Here is a 13,617-nt window from a genome sequence, read left to right on the forward strand (position 1 = left end):
GCTTGAATGACAGTTGTGCAAAATACTGAACAACCTGCAGCGGTGGGATTCGAACCCACGCCATCGAAATGACTGGTGCCTTAAACCAGCGCCTTAGACCGCTCGGCCACGCTACCCATAATTACATTGCAAAAACGACGCAATTACCCTGAAACACAAGCATTTCATGTGTGTTTGGGTATTTACCGAGACGACTGAAGTGATATTTGTAACAATGCAAATGCCAAAAATGCGAATACTATTTTCTGAGAATTTTTGACGCCGTGGTTACTCATTAATATGTGTTCACCGGGTTTCATTTCATCATCTAATCAGATTGTATGCATTGCTTAATTATTTGCCGTGAATATTTGTTGGATTTCAACATGCGAAAGAAACATGTGCATAGTCGTAAACACTGAAATTGTATTATGCCAGCATAAATGACAGTTGTGCAAAATACTCAACAACAAGGCAGCGGTGGGATACGAACCCACGCCATCGAAATGACTGGTGCCTAAAACCATCGCCTTAGACCGATCGGCCACGCTACCCATAATTACTTTGCGAAAACGACGCAATTACCCTGAAACACAAGCATTTCATGTGTGTTTGGGTATTTACCGAGACGACTGAAGTGATATTTGTAACAATGCAAATGCCAAAAATGCGAATACTATTTTCTGAGGATTTTTGACGCTGTGGTTACTCATTAAAATGTGTTCACCGGGTTTCATTTCATCATCTAATCAGATTGTATGAATTGCTTAGTTACTTGCCGTGAATATTTGTTGGATTTCAAAGTGCGACTAAAACATGTGCATAACCGTATACACAGAAATTGAATAACGGCAGCTTGAATGACCGTTGTGCAAAATACTGAACAACCTGGCAGCGGTGGGATTCGAACCCACGCCATCGAAATGACTGGTGCCTTAAACCAGCGCCTTAGACCGCTCGGCCACGCTACCCATAATTACATTTCAAAAACGACGCAATTACCCTGAAACACAAGCATTTCATGTGTGTTTTGGTATTTACCGAGACGACTGAAGTGATATTTTTAACAATGCAAATGCCACAAATTCGAATACTATTTCCTGGGAATTGTTGACGCTGTAGATACTCAGTAAAATGACGTTCACCGGGTTTCATTCCATCATCTAATCAGATTGTATGCATTGCTTAGTTACTTGCCGTGAATATTTGTTGGATTTCAAAGTGCGACTAAAACATGTGCATAGACGTATACACAGAAATTGAATAACGGCAGCTTGAATGACAGTTGTGCAAATTACTGAACAACCTGCAGCGGTGGGATTCGAACCCACGTCATCGAAATGACTGGTGCCTTAAACCAGCGCCTTAGACCGCTCGGCCACGCTACGCATAATTTCTTCGCAAAAACGACGCAATTACCCTGAAACTCAAGCATTTCGTGTGTGTTTCGGTATTTACCGAGACGACTGAAGTGATATTTGTAATAATGCAAATGCCAAAAATGCGAATACTATTTTCTGAGAATTTTTGACGCCGTGGTTACTCATTAAAATGTGTTCGCCGGGTTTCATTTCATCGTCTAATCAGATTGTTATGCATTGCTTAATTATTTGCCGTGAATATTTGTTGGATTTCAACATGCGAAAAAAACATGTGCATAGTCGTAAACACTGAAATTGTATTATGCCAGCATAAATGACAGTTGTGCAAAATACACAACAACAAGGCAGCGGTGGGATACGAACCCACGCCATCGAAATGACTGGTGCCTTAAACAAGCGCCTTTGACCGCTCGCCCACGCTACCCTTAATTACAAGCAAAAACGACGCAATTACCCTGAAACACAAGCATTTCATGTGTGTATGGGTATTTACCGAGACGACTGAAGTGATATTTTTAACAATGCAAATACCAAAAATTCGAATACTATTTCCTGGGAATTGTTGACGCTGTAGATACTCACTAAAATGACGTTCACCGGGTTTCATTTCGTCATCTAATCAGATTGTATGAATTGCTTAGTTACTTGCCGTGAATATTTGTTGGATTTCAAAGTGCGACTAAACCATGTGCATAACCGTATACACAGAAATTGAATAACGGCAGCTTGAATGACAGTTGTGCAAAATACCGAACAACCTGGCAGCGGTGGGATTCGAACCCACGCTATCGAAATGACTGGTGCCTTAAACCAGCGCCTTAGATCGCTCGGCCACGCTACCCATAGTTACATTGCCAAAACGACGCAATTACCCTGAAACACAAGCATTTCATGTGTGTTTGGGTATTTACCGAGACGACTGAAGTGATATTTGTAACAATGCAAATGCCAAAAATGCGAATACTATTTTCTGAGAATTTTTGACGCTGTGGTTACTCATTGAAATGTGTTCACCGGGTTTCATTTCATCATCTAATCAGATTGTAGGCATTGCTTAATTATTTGCCGTGAATATTTGTTGGATTTCAACATGCGAAAGAAACATGTGCATAGTCGTAAACACTGAAATTGTATTATGCCAGCATAAATGACAGTTGTGCAAAATACCGAACAACCTGGCAGCGGTGGGATTCAAACCCACGCCATCGAAATGACTGGTGCATTAAACAAGCGTCTTTGACCGCTCGGCCACGCCACCCATAATTACATTGCAAAAACGACGCAATTACCCTGAAACACAAGCATTTCATGTGTGTTTTGGTATTTGCCGAGACGACTGATGTGATATTTGTAATAATGCAAATGCCAAAAATGCGAATACTATTTTCTGAGAATTTTTGACACTGTGGTTACTCATTAAAATGTGTTCACCGGGTTTCATTTCATCATCTAATCAGATTGTATGAATTGCTTAGTTACTTGCCGTGAATATTTGTTGGATTTCAAAGTGCGACTAAAACATGTGCATAACCGTATACACAGAAATTGAATAACGGCAGCTTGAATGACAGTTGTGCAAAATACTGAACAACCTGGTAGCGGTGGGATTCGAACCCACGCCATCGAAATGACTGGTGCCTTAAACCAGCGCCTTAGACCGCTCGGCCACGCTACCGATAATTACTTTGCAAAAACGACGCAATTACCCTGAAACTCAAGCATTTCGTGTGTGTTTGGGTAATTACCGAGACGACTGAAGTGATATTTGTAACAATGCAAATGCCAAAAATGCGAATACTATTTTCTGAGAATTTTTGACGCTGTGGTTACTCATTAAAATGTGTTCACCGGGTTTCATTTCATCATCTAATCAGATTGTATGCATTGCTTAATTATTTGCCGTGAATATTTGTTGGATTTCAACATGCGAAAGCAACATGTGCATAGTCGTAAACACTGAAATTGTATTATGCCAGCATAAATGACAGTTGTGCAAAATACTCAACACCAAGACAGCGGTGGGATACGAACCCACGCCATCGAAATGACTGGTGCCTTAAACCAGCGCCTTAGACCGCTCGGCCACGCTACCCATAATTACATTTCAAAAACGACGCAATTACCCTGAAACACAAGCATTTCATGTGTGTTTTGGTATTTACCGAGACGACTGAAGTGATATTTTTAACAATGCAAATGCCACAAATTCGAATACTATTTCCTGGGAATTGTTGACGCTGTAGATACTCAGTAAAATGACGTTCACCGGGTTTCATTCCATCATCTAATCAGATTGTATGCATTGCTTAGTTACTTGCCGTGAATATTTGTTTTATTTCAAAGTGCGACTAAAACATGTGCATAGACGTATACACAGAAATTGAATAACGGCAGCTTGAATGACAGTTGTGCAAAATACTCAACAACCTGGCAGCGGTGGGATTCGAACCCACGTCATCGAAATGACTGGTGCCTTAAACCAGCGCCTTAGACCGCTCGGCCACGCTACGCATAATTTCTTCGCAAAAACGACGCAATTACCCTGAAACTCAAGCATTTCGTGTGTGTTTCGGTATTTACCGAGACGACTGAAGTGATATTTGTAATAATGCAAATGCCAAAAATGCGAATACTATTTTCTGAGAATTTTTGACGCCGTGGTTACTCATTAAAATGTGTTCGCCGGGTTTCATTTCATCGTCTAATCAGATTGTTATGCATTGCTTAATTATTTGCCGTGAATATTTGTTGGATTTCAACATGCGAAAGAAACATGTGCATAGTCGTAAACACTGAAATTGTATTATGCCAGCATAAATGACAGTTGTGCAAAATACACAACAACAAGGCAGCGGTGGGATAAGAACCCACGCCATCGAAATGACTGGTGCCTTAAACAAGCGCCTTTGACCGCTCGCCCACGCTACCCTTAATTACAAGCAAAAACGACGCAATTACCCTGAAACACAAGCATTTCATGTGTGTATGGGTATTTACCGAGACGACTGAAGTGATATTTTTAACAATGCAAATACCAAAAATCCGAATACTATTTCCTGGGAATTGTTGACGCTGTAGATACTCACTAAAATGACGTTCACCGGGTTTCATTTCGTCATCTAATCAGATTGTATGAATTGCTTAGTTACTTGCCGTGAATATTTGTTGGATTTCAAAGTGCGACTAAAACATGTGCATAACCGTATACACAGAAATTGAATAACGGCAGCTTGAATGACAGTTGTGCAAAATACCGAACAACCTGGCTGCGGTGGGATTCGAACCCACGCCATCGAAATGACTGGTGCCTTAAACCAGCGCCTTAGATCGCTCGGCCACGCTACCCATAGTTACATTGCAAAAACGACGCAATTACCCTGAAACACAAGCATTTCATGTGTGTTTGGGTATTTACCGAGACGACTGAAGTGATATTTGTAACAATGCAAATGCCAAAAATGCGAATACTATTTTCTGAGAATTTTTGACGCTGTGGTTACTCATTGAAATGTGTTCACCGGGTTTCATTTCATCATCTAATCAGATTGTAGGCATTGCTTAATTATTTGCCGTGAATATTTGTTGGATTTCAACATGCGAAAGAAACATGTGCATAGTCGTAAACACTGAAATTGTATTATGCCAGCATAAAGGACAGTTGTGCAAAATACCGAACAACCTGGCAGCGGTGGGATTCAAACCCACGCCATCGAAATGACTGGTGCATTAAACAAGCGTCTTTGACCGCTCGGCCACGCTACCGATAATTACTTTGCAAAAACGACGCAATTACCCTGAAACTCAAGCATTTCGTGTGTGTTTGGGTATTTACCGAGACGACTGAAGTGATATTTGTAATAATGCAAATGCCAAAAATGCGAATACTATTTTCTGAGAATTTTTGACGCCGTGGTTACTCATTAAAATGTGTTCGTCGGGTTTCATTTCATCGTCTAATCAGATTGTTATGCATTGCTTAATTATTTGCCGTGAATATTTGTTGGATTTCAACATGCGAAAGAAACATGTGCATAGTCGTAAACACTGAAATTGTATTATGCCAGCATAAATGACAGTTGTGCAAAATACTCAACAACAAGGCAGCGGTGGGATACGAACCCACGCCATCGAAATGACTGGTGCCTTAAACAAGCACCTTAGACAGCTCGGCCACGCCACCCATAATTATATTTCAAAAACGACGCAATTACCCTGAAACACAAGCATTTCATGTGTGTTTTGGTATTTACCGAGACGACTGAAGTGATATTTGTAACAATGCAAATGCCAAAAATGCGAATACTATTTTCTGAGAATTTTTGACGCTGTGGTTACTCATTAAAATGTGTTCACCGGGTTTCATTTCATCATCTAATCAGATTGTATGCATTGCTTAATTATTTGCCGTGAATATTTGTTGGATTTCAACATGCGAAAGCAACATGTGCATAGTCGTAAACACTGAAATTGTATTATGCCAGCATAAATGACAGTTGTGCAAAATACTCAACACCAAGACAGCGGTGGGATACGAACCCACGCCATCGAAATGACTGGTGCCTTAAACAAGCGCCTTTGACCGCTCGGCCACGCTACCCTTAATTACATTGCAAAGACGACGCAATTACCCTGAAACACAAGCATTTCATGTGTGTATGGGTATTTACCGAGACGACTGAAGTGATATTTTTAAGAATGCAAATACCAAAAATTCGAATACTATTTCCTGGGAATTGTTGACGCTGTAGATACTCACTAAAATGACGTTCACCGGGTTTCATTTCATCATCTAATCAGATTGTATGCATTGCTTAGTTACTTGCCGTGAATATTTGTTGTATTTCAAAGTGCGACTAAAACATGTGCATAACCGTATACACAGAAATTGAATAACGGCAGCTTGAATGACAGTTGTGCAAAATACTGAACAACCTGGCAGCGGTGGGATACGAACCCACGCCATCGAAATGACTGGTGCCTTAAACCAGCGCCTTAGACCACTCGGCCACGCTACCCATAATTACATTTCAAAAACGACGCAATTACCCTGAAACACAAGCATTTCATGTGTGTTTTGGTATTTGCCGAGACGACTGAAGTGATATTTGTAACAATGCAAATGCCACAAATTCGACTGGAATACTATTTTCTGGGAATTGTTGACGCTGTAGATACTCACTAAAATGACGTTCACCGGGTTTCATTTCATCATCTAATCAGATTGTATGCATTGCTTAGTTACTTGCCGTGAATATTTGTTGGATTTCAAAGTGCGACTAAAACATGTGCATAACCGTATACACAGAAATTGAATAACGGCAGCTTGAATGACAGTTGTGCAAAATACTGAACAACCTGGTAGCGGTGGGATTCGAACCCACGCCATCGAAATGACTGGTGCCTTAAACCAGCGCCTTAGACCGCTCGGCCACGCTACCGATAATTACTTTGCAAAAACGACGCAATTACCCTGAAACTCAAGCATTTCGTGTGTGTTTCGGTATTTACCGAGACGACTGAAGTGATATTTGTAATAATGCAAATGCCAAAAATGCGAATACTATTTTCTGAGAATTTTTGACGCCGTGGTTACTCATTAAAATGTGTTCGCCGGGTTTCATTTCATCGTCTAATCAGATTGTTATGCATTGCTTAATTATTTGCCGTGAATATTTGTTGGATTTCAACATGCGAAAGAAACATGTGCATAGTCGTAAACAATGAAATTGTATTATGCCAGCATAAATGACAGTTGTGCAAAATACTCAACAACAAGGCAGCGGTGGGATACGAACCCACGCCATCGAAATGACTGGTGCATTAAACAAGCGCCTTTGACCGCTCGCCCACGCTACCCTTAATTACAAGCAAAAACGACGCAATTACCCTGAAACACAAGCATTTCATGTGTGTATGGGTATTTACCGAGACGACTGAAGTGATATTTTTAACAATGCAAATACCAAAAATTCGAATACTATTTCCTGGGAATTGTTGACGCTGTGGTTACTCATTAAAATGTGTTCACCGGGTTTCATTTCATCATCTAATCAGATTGTAGGCATTGCTTAATTATTTGCCGTGAATATTTGTTGGATTTCAACATGCGAAAGAAACATGTGCATAGTCGTAAACACTGAAATTGTATTATGCCAGCATAAATGACAGTTGTGCAAAATACCGAACAACCTGGCAGCGGTGGGATTCAAACCCACGCCATCGAAATGACTGGTGCATTAAACAAGCGTCTTTGACCGCTCGGCCACGCCACCCATAATAACATTGCAAAAACGACGCAATTACCCTGAAACACAAGCATTTCATGTGTGTTTTGGTATTTGCCGAGACGACTGATGTGATATTTGTAATAATGCAAATGCCAAAAATGCGAATACTATTTTCTGAGAATTTTTGACACTGTGGTTACTCATTAAAATGTGTTCACCGGGTTTCATTTCATCATCTAATCAGATTGTATGAATTGCTTAGTTACTTGCCGTGAATATTTGTTGGATTTCAAAGTGCGACTAAAACATGTGCATAACCGTATACACAGAAATTGAATAACGGCAGCTTGAATGACAGTTGTGCAAAATACTGAACAACCTGGTAGCGGTGGGATTCGAACCCACGCCATCGAAATGACTGGTGCCTTAAACCAGCGCCTTAGACCGCTCGGCCACGCTACCGATAATTACTTTGCAAAAACGACGCAATTACCCTGAAACTCAAGCATTTCGTGTGTGTTTCGGTATTTACCGAGACGACTGAAGTGATATTTGTAATAATGCAAATGCCAAAAATGCGAATACTATTTTCTGAGAATTTTTGACGCCGTGGTTACTCATTAAAATGTGTTCGCCGGGTTTCATTTCATCGTCTAATCAGATTGTTATGCATTGCTTAATTATTTGCCGTGAATATTTGTTGGATTTCAACATGCGAAAGAAACATGTGCATAGTCGTAAACAATGAAATTGTATTATGCCAGCATAAATGACAGTTGTGCAAAATACTCAACAACAAGGCAGCGGTGGGATACGAACCCACGCCATCGAAATGACTGGTGCCTTAAACAAGCACCTTAGACAGCTCGGCCACGCCACCCATAAATATATTTTAAAAACGACGCAATTACCCTGAAACACAAGCATTTCATGTGTGTTTGGGTATTTACCGAGACGACTGAAGTGATATTTGTAACAATGCAAATGCCAAAAATGCGAATACTATTTTCTGAGAATTTTTGACGCTGTGGTTACTCATTAAAATGTGTTCACCGGGTTTCATTTCATCATCTAATCAGATTGTATGCATTGCTTAATTATTTGCCGTGAATATTTGTTGGATTTCAACATGCGAAAGAAACATGTGCATAGTCCTAAACACTGAAATTGTATTATGCCAGCATAAATGACAGTTGTGCAAAATACTCAACAACAAGGCAGCGGTGGGATACAAACCCACGCCATCGAAATGACTGGTGCCTTAAACAAGCGCCTTTGACCGCTCGGCCACGCTACCCTTAATTACATTGCAAAAACGACGCAATTACCCTGAAACACAAGCATTTCATGTGTGTTTTGGTATTTGCCTAGACGACTGAAGTGATATTTGTAACAATGCAAATGCCACAAATTCGAATACTATTTTCTGGGAATTGTTGACGCTGTAGATACTCACTAAAATGACGTTCACCGGGTTTCATTTCATCATCTAATCAGATTGTATGAATTGCTTAGTTACTTGCCATGAATATTTGTTGGATTTCAAAGTGCGACTAAAACATGTGCATAACCGTATACACAGAAATTGAATAACGGCAGCTTGAATGACAGTTGTGCAAAATACTTAACAACCTGGCAGCGGTGGGATTCGAACCCACGCCATCGAAATGACTGGTGCCTTAAACCAGCGCCTTAGACCGCTCGGCCACGCTACCCATAATTACATTGCAAAAACGACGCAATTACCCTGAAACACAAGCATTTCATGTGTGTTTGGGTATTTACCGAGACGACTGAAGTGATATTTGTAACAATGCAAATACCAAAAATTCGAATACTATTTCCTGGGAATTGTTGACGCTGTAGATACTCACTAAAATGACGTTCACCGGGTTTCATTTCATCATCTAATCAGATTGTATGCATTGCTTAGTTACTTGCCGTGAATATTTGTTGTATTTCAACGTGCGACTAAAACATGTGCATAACCGTATACACAGAAATTGAATAACGGCAGCTTGAATGACAGTTGTGCAAAATACTGAACAACCTGGCAGCGGTGGGATTCGAACCCACGCCATTGAAATGACTGGTGCCTTAAACCAGCGCCTTAGACCACTCGGCCACGCTACCCATAATTACATTTCAAAAACGACGCAATTACCCTGAAACACAAGCATTTCATGTGTGTTTTGGTATTTGCCGAGACGACTGAAGTGATATTTGTAACAATGCAAATGCCACAAATTCGACTGGAATACTATTTTCTGGGAATTGTTGACGCTGTAGATACTCACTAAAATGACGTTCACCGGGTTTCATTTCATCATCTAATCAGATTGTATGCATTGCTTAGTTACTTGCCGTGAATATTTGTTGGATTTCAACGTGCGAAAGAAACATGTGCATTGTCGTAAACACTGAAATTGTATTATGCCAGCATAAATGACAGTTGTGCAAAATACCGAACAACCTGGCAGCGGTGGGATTCAAACCCACGCCATCGAAATGACTGGTGCATTAAACAAGCGTCTTTGACCGCTCGGCCACGCCACCCATAATTACATTGCAAAAACGACGCAATTACCCTGAAACACAAGCATTTCATGTGTGTTTTGCTATTTGCCGAGACGACTGATGTGATATTTGTAATAATGCAAATGCCAAAAATGCGAATACTATTTTCTGAGAATTTTTGACACTGTGGTTACTCATTAAAATGTGTTCACCGGGTTTCATTTCATCATCTAATCAGATTGTATGAATTGCTTAGTTACTTGCCGTGAATATTTGTTGGATTTCAAAGTGCGACTAAAACATGTGCATAACCGTATACACAGAAATTGAATAACGGCAGCTTGAATGACAGTTGTGCAAAATACTGAACAACCTGGTAGCGGTGGGATTCGAACCCACGCCATCGAAATGACTGGTGCCTTAAACCAGCGCCTTAGACCGCTCGGCCACGCTACCGATAATTACTTTGCAAAAACGACGCAATTACCCTGAAACTCAAGCATTTCGTGTGTGTTTCGGTATTTACCGAGACGACTGAAGTGATATTTGTAATAATGCAAATGCCAAAAATGCGAATACTATTTTCTGAGAATTTTTGACGCCGTGGTTACTCATTAAAATGTGTTCGCCGGGTTTCATTTCATCGTCTAATCAGATTGTTATGCATTGCTTAATTATTTGCCGTGAATATTTGTTGGATTTCAACATGCGAAAGAAACATGTGCATAGTCGTAAACACTGAAATTGTATTATGCCAGCATAAATGACAGTTGTGCAAAATACTCAACAACAAGGCAGCGGTGGGATACGAACCCACGCCATCGAAATGACTGGAGCCTTAAACAAGCGCCTTTGACCGCTCGGCCACGCTACCCTTAATTACATTGCAAAAACGACGCAATTACCCTGAAACACAAGCATTTCATGTGTGTTTTGGTATTTGCCTAGACGACTGAAGTGATATTTGTAACAATGCAAATGCCACAAATTCGAATACTATTTTCTGGGAATTGTTGACGCTGTAGATACTCACTAAAATGACGTTCACCGGGTTTCATTTCATCATCTAATCAGATTGTATGAATTGCTTAGTTACTTGCCATGAATATTTGTTGGATTTCAAAGTGCGACTAAAACATGTGCATAACCGTATACACAGAAATTGAATAACGGCAGCTTGAATGACAGTTGTGCAAAATACTTAACAACCTGGCAGCGGTGGGATTCGAACCCACGCCATCGAAATGACTGGTGCCTTAAACCAGCGCCTTAGACCGCTCGGCCACGCTACCCATAATTACATTGCAAAAACGACGCAATTACCCTGAAACACAAGCATTTCATGTGTGTTTGGGTATTTACCGAGACGACTGAAGTGATATTTGTAACAATGCAAATGCCAAAAATGCGAATACTATTTTCTGAGAATTTTTGACGCTGTGGTTACTCATTAAAATGTGTTCACCGGGTTTCATTTCATCATCTAATCAGATTGTATGCATTGCTTAATTATTTGCCGTGAATATTTGTTGGATTTCAACATGCGAAAGCAACATGTGCATAGTCGTAAACACTGAAATTGTATTATGCCAGCATAAATGACAGTTGTGCAAAATACTCAACACCAAGGCAGCGGTGGGATACGAACCCACGCCATCGAAATGACTGGTGCCTTAAACAAGCGCCTTTAACCGCTCGGCCACGCTACCCTTAATTACATTGCAAAGACGACGCAATTACCCTGAAACACAAGCATTTCATGTGTGTATGGGTATTTACCGAGACGACTGAAGTGATATTTTTAAGAATGCAAATACCAAAAATTCGAATACTATTTCCTGGGAATTGTTGATGCTGTAGATACTCACTAAAATGACGTTCACCGGGTTTCATTTCATCATCTAATCAGATTGTATGCATTGCTTAGTTACTTGCCGTGAATATTTGTTGTATTTCAAAGTGCGACTAAAACATGTGCATAACCGTATACACAGAAATTGAATAACGACAGCTTGAATGACAGTTGTGCAAAATACTCAACAACCTGGCAGCGGTGGGATTCGAACCCACGCCATCGAAATGACTGTTGCCTTAAACCAGCGCCTTAGACCGATCGGCCACGCTACCCATAATTACATTGCAAAAACGACGCAATTACCCTGAAACACAAGCATTTCATGTGTGTTTCGGTATTTACCGAGACGACTGAAGTGATATTTGTAATAATGCAAATGCCAGAAATGCGAATACTATTTTCTGAGAATTGTTGACGCTGTAGATACTCACTAAAATGACGTTCACCGGGTTTCATTTCATCATCTAATCAGATTGTATGCATTGCTTAGTTACTTGCCGTGAATATTTGTTGGATTTCAACGTGCGACTAAATCATGTGCATAACCGTATACACAGAAATTGAATAACGGCAGCTTGAATGACCGTTGTGCAAAATACTGAACAACCTGGCAGCGGTGGGATTTGAACCCACGCCATCGAAATGACTGGTGCCTTAAACGAGCGCCTTAGACCGCTCGGCCACGCTACCCATAATTACATTTCAAAAACGACGCAATTACCCTGAAACACAAGCATTTCATGTGTGTTTGGGTATTTACCGAGACGACTGAAGTGATATTTGTAACAATGCAAATGCCAAAAATGCGAATACTATTTTCTGAGAATTTTTGACGCTGTGGTTACTCATTAAAATGTGTTCACCGGGTTTCATTTCATCATCTAATCAAATTGTATGCATTGCTTAATTATTTGCCGTGAATATTTGTTGGATTTCAACATGCGAAAGAAACATGTGCATTGTCGTAAACACTGAAATTGTATTATGCCAGCATAAATGACAGTTGTGCAAAATACTGAACAACCTGGCAGCGGTGGGATTCGAACCCACGCCATCGAAATGACTGGTGCCTTAAACCAGCGCCTTTGACCGCTAGCCCACGCTACCCTTAATTACAAGCAAAAACGACGCAATTACCCTGAAACACAAGCATTTCATGTGTGTATGGGTATTTACCGAGACGACTGAAGTGATATTTTTAACAATGCAAAAACCAAAAATTCGAATACTATTTCCGGGGAAGTGTTGATGCTGTAGATACTCACTAAAATGACGTTCACCGGGTTTCATTTCATCATCTAATCAGATTGTATGCATTGCTTAGTTACTTGCCGTGAATATTTGTTGGATTTCAAAGTGCGACTAAAACATGTGCATAACCGTATACACAGAAATTGAATAACGGCAGCTTGAATGACAGTTGTGCAAAATACTGAACAACCTGGTAGCGGTGGGATTCGAACCCACGCCATCGAAATGACTGGTGCCTTAAACCAGCGCCTTAGACCGCTCGGCCACGCTACCGATAATTACTTTGCAAAAACGACGCAATTACCCTGAAACACAAGCATTTCATGTGTGTTTTGCTATTTGCCGAGACGACTGATGTGATATTTGTAATAATGCAAATGCCAAAAATGCGAATACTATTTTCTGA

At 40.4% G+C, this 13,617-nt stretch overlaps 16 non-coding genes across 16 annotated transcripts; all 16 read right to left on the reverse strand.

The window, feature by feature from the left end:
• Window positions 1-34: 34 nt before the first annotated feature.
• TRNAL-AAG (transfer RNA leucine (anticodon AAG)) lies at window positions 35-116 on the reverse strand. Its single transcript has one exon. It is a non-coding gene; the product is annotated as a tRNA-Leu (tRNA).
• A 752-nt stretch (window positions 117-868) lies between these two features.
• On the reverse strand, window positions 869-950 carry TRNAL-AAG (transfer RNA leucine (anticodon AAG)). Its single transcript has one exon. It is a non-coding gene; the product is annotated as a tRNA-Leu (tRNA).
• Window positions 951-1,285: 335 nt separating this feature from the next.
• TRNAL-AAG (transfer RNA leucine (anticodon AAG)) lies at window positions 1,286-1,369 on the reverse strand. The gene has a single exon. It is a non-coding gene; the product is annotated as a tRNA-Leu (tRNA).
• A 751-nt stretch (window positions 1,370-2,120) lies between these two features.
• Window positions 2,121-2,202, reverse strand: TRNAL-AAG (transfer RNA leucine (anticodon AAG)). Its single transcript has one exon. It is a non-coding gene; the product is annotated as a tRNA-Leu (tRNA).
• Window positions 2,203-2,954: 752 nt separating this feature from the next.
• TRNAL-AAG (transfer RNA leucine (anticodon AAG)) lies at window positions 2,955-3,036 on the reverse strand. The gene has a single exon. It is a non-coding gene; the product is annotated as a tRNA-Leu (tRNA).
• Window positions 3,037-3,371: 335 nt separating this feature from the next.
• Window positions 3,372-3,453, reverse strand: TRNAL-AAG (transfer RNA leucine (anticodon AAG)). The gene has a single exon. It is a non-coding gene; the product is annotated as a tRNA-Leu (tRNA).
• A 336-nt stretch (window positions 3,454-3,789) lies between these two features.
• On the reverse strand, window positions 3,790-3,871 carry TRNAL-AAG (transfer RNA leucine (anticodon AAG)). The gene has a single exon. It is a non-coding gene; the product is annotated as a tRNA-Leu (tRNA).
• A 2,423-nt stretch (window positions 3,872-6,294) lies between these two features.
• TRNAL-AAG (transfer RNA leucine (anticodon AAG)) lies at window positions 6,295-6,376 on the reverse strand. Its single transcript has one exon. It is a non-coding gene; the product is annotated as a tRNA-Leu (tRNA).
• Window positions 6,377-6,717: 341 nt separating this feature from the next.
• TRNAL-AAG (transfer RNA leucine (anticodon AAG)) lies at window positions 6,718-6,799 on the reverse strand. The gene has a single exon. It is a non-coding gene; the product is annotated as a tRNA-Leu (tRNA).
• A 1,169-nt stretch (window positions 6,800-7,968) lies between these two features.
• Window positions 7,969-8,050, reverse strand: TRNAL-AAG (transfer RNA leucine (anticodon AAG)). The gene has a single exon. It is a non-coding gene; the product is annotated as a tRNA-Leu (tRNA).
• Window positions 8,051-9,221: 1,171 nt separating this feature from the next.
• Window positions 9,222-9,303, reverse strand: TRNAL-AAG (transfer RNA leucine (anticodon AAG)). The gene has a single exon. It is a non-coding gene; the product is annotated as a tRNA-Leu (tRNA).
• Window positions 9,304-9,639: 336 nt separating this feature from the next.
• On the reverse strand, window positions 9,640-9,721 carry TRNAL-AAG (transfer RNA leucine (anticodon AAG)). Its single transcript has one exon. It is a non-coding gene; the product is annotated as a tRNA-Leu (tRNA).
• A 758-nt stretch (window positions 9,722-10,479) lies between these two features.
• Window positions 10,480-10,561, reverse strand: TRNAL-AAG (transfer RNA leucine (anticodon AAG)). Its single transcript has one exon. It is a non-coding gene; the product is annotated as a tRNA-Leu (tRNA).
• A 754-nt stretch (window positions 10,562-11,315) lies between these two features.
• TRNAL-AAG (transfer RNA leucine (anticodon AAG)) lies at window positions 11,316-11,397 on the reverse strand. Its single transcript has one exon. It is a non-coding gene; the product is annotated as a tRNA-Leu (tRNA).
• Window positions 11,398-12,568: 1,171 nt separating this feature from the next.
• Window positions 12,569-12,650, reverse strand: TRNAL-AAG (transfer RNA leucine (anticodon AAG)). Its single transcript has one exon. It is a non-coding gene; the product is annotated as a tRNA-Leu (tRNA).
• Window positions 12,651-13,402: 752 nt separating this feature from the next.
• On the reverse strand, window positions 13,403-13,484 carry TRNAL-AAG (transfer RNA leucine (anticodon AAG)). Its single transcript has one exon. It is a non-coding gene; the product is annotated as a tRNA-Leu (tRNA).
• Window positions 13,485-13,617: the final 133 nt, after the last annotated feature.

Source organism: Saccoglossus kowalevskii, chromosome 8, assembly GCF_978046115.1.
Source record: "Saccoglossus kowalevskii chromosome 8, keSacKowa6.1, whole genome shotgun sequence".
Classification (NCBI taxonomy): domain Eukaryota; kingdom Metazoa; phylum Hemichordata; class Enteropneusta; family Harrimaniidae; genus Saccoglossus; species Saccoglossus kowalevskii.